The following is a 2,558-nucleotide window of genomic DNA, read 5'->3' as shown; positions in this document are numbered from 1 at the left end:
TAAGTGGGTCAATCAAGTATCCAAATTCTAAAGAAAAATCATTATTGACGGTCCAAGACCATAGATATTGATAGATCGAACTTCCATTTATTTGTTGAATAGACAGTTGAACTGAGAATACCATAGCTATACTTAAGAGTAAAACACTAGGAAAAGCCCATATGCGACGAAGATTTTTTGTTGCTGTCGGAATAAGAATAAGGCCAAATCCCATTGACATAATAACTGGAAGTGGGAGAAGAGGGATTACCCATGCATATTGATATGTATGTTCCATAAGAAAAGAAATTGCAATTTTTACTTCAATTTTTACTTCAATTTTTCTATAAAATTGTTTCCGATTCACCAAACCAATTCTTATCTCTTTCTGAAAGAATAAATAAAAAGAATAAGAAAAAATACTGAAATTCTTAATTTTTCCAAAATTTATCTCATTGAAATAATTAAAAATTAAGAATGGGTTTAGTTGGTTAAATTAAAAAAGTTAATAAAATAACTAGGTAACGAAGTTATTTTATTAACTAAATAAAGATATTTATAAAAATAAAAAAAAAAAAGTGGAATCATTTTACTTTCTATTCATAATTCATTTTTATATTTCTTTAAAACAAAGATGAAACAGCTCTCTTGTTCCATAATTAACTGATTGAGTGAATTCCAATGAAAACCTATGTTTATAAGAAATTATCGAATAGTCCTTACTTCATATAGAACTAAAATTCTAATGACTATAAATTACCTAAGTTTTAGAATGTCTTGTTTAAGAGACTCAGTATTTTTTGTTTTGATTGGAATTCCTTTCCTTTATGGAATACCATTCTGAACTTAATTAACTATTTTCATTTTCCCTTCTTTTTATCCCCCCGTCTTATCTTATATGGGGGATAGGCTTCCATACCATATATCTATATATGGAGTATACTTGATATATAAATAGATATAAATAGATTTAAATGAGAAACCCTTCTATATATTCTATATTATTAAAAAAAAAGTATAAAATATATAAAGAAAAAATGTTAAAAAATTCTTGTTGTCTTATCCGCATTAGACAAAATGAAGTAAAAAATAATTCAAAATTTAAGTATCTTTCAGTATCTAAGTATAAATACTAATAAAAAGAAGAAAGAAGGATTGATTTGCAGCAATAGATGTCTTTCACATACAACTAGAAAAAAGTAATTTCCTTTTTGAATGGCAGTTCCAAAAAAACGTACTTCAATGTCAAAAAAGCGTATTCGTAAAAATATTTGGAAGAAAAAGACTTATTTTTCCATAGTACAATCTTATTCTTTAGTAAAATCAAGATCATTTTCGAGCGGTAATGAGCATCCAAAACCAAAGGGTTTTTCTGGGCAACAAACAAATAATAAGATTTTGGAATAATATGAATTGACTTATCAAAAAAGAATTCCAATTATTTAATAATTTGGATTCTTCTTTGAATGTACTTTTATGTGTCGAATTACTCGGTACAATATTCTTAGAACAAAAAACCCCTCTTATCTTATATATACAAGAAAAAAAAAGTTTTGTTTGGTATACTGTGTGCTAAGTATTCTTTTCCTATCAATGAACTTTTCATAATTTTCCTAATAGAATCCTCATATTCTATTAGGAAAATTATGAAAAGTGGAGTATTCTTACAATAGGACTTACAACTTCCACCTATCTTCTCCAAAATCATAAGGTTAGTAAATCTTATTAATAAGAGCATAAAGACTTTCATTCTAGAAATTTTTAAAAAATCCAAAAAGCCTTTTCTATTTATCCATTTTATTTTAATTTCATCATTAAATAGAAACCCTTTTGGATTTTTTTCATTGTATTGAAAGAATTTTCAAAATGTAAAGGGGAAATTAATTAGAAAAAATTAGTTCTATAATTGCAAGTTAGAAAAAAGAAGTTCCAACTCTTTCAAGCAGTGTTTGTGTTTCTATTGGGCAAAGCAAGAGTTTATTGTAAAAAAAAAAAATGGAAACGATACTACCAAACGAAGTCTATTTTAATGAAAACTCTAATGTTCCTAAATTTTATGGACTTTCCCAATATCGACGATTCCCAAGATAATAGCTATTATTCTTTTAAGTTACCTATTATTTGAAGTTAGCCGCCATGGTGAAATTGGTAGACACGCTGCTCTTAGGAAGCAGTGCTCAAGCATCTCGGTTCGAATCCGAGTGGCGGCATTCTTGAAAAAGAATACAATAGATTAGAAATCAATTCGAAATTTACAATTTTGTAATGGGACCTTCCCCTTATGCTATTTGCAACTTTAGAACATATACTAACTCATATCTCTTTCTCAACGATTTCAATTGTGATTACGATTCATTTTATAACCTTATTAGTTCGTGAACTTGGAGGATTACGCGATTCGTCAGAAAAAGGAATGATAGTTACTTTTTTCTCTATAACAGGATTCTTAGTTTCTCGTTGGGCTTCCTCGGGACATTTTCCATTAAGTAATTTATATGAGTCATTGATCTTCCTTTCATGGGCCCTGTATATTCTTCATACCATTCCTAAAATACAGAACTCTAAAAATGATTTAAGCA

At 28.0% G+C, this 2,558-nt stretch overlaps 1 non-coding gene across 1 annotated transcript; it reads left to right on the top strand.

Moving 5' to 3' along the window:
• The first annotated feature begins 2,109 nt into the window (after positions 1 to 2,109).
• TRNAL-UAG (transfer RNA leucine (anticodon UAG)) lies at positions 2,110 to 2,189 on the top strand. The gene has a single exon. It is a non-coding gene; the product is annotated as a tRNA-Leu (tRNA).
• Positions 2,190 to 2,558: the final 369 nt, after the last annotated feature.

The sequence above is a fragment of the Triticum urartu genome, unplaced genomic scaffold (genome assembly GCF_056163025.1).
Source record: "Triticum urartu cultivar PI428250 unplaced genomic scaffold, HENAU_Tu73 scaffold1802, whole genome shotgun sequence".
Lineage (NCBI taxonomy): Eukaryota > Viridiplantae > Streptophyta > Magnoliopsida > Poales > Poaceae > Triticum > Triticum urartu.
This window is presented reverse-complemented; position numbering and strand designations above follow the sequence as displayed.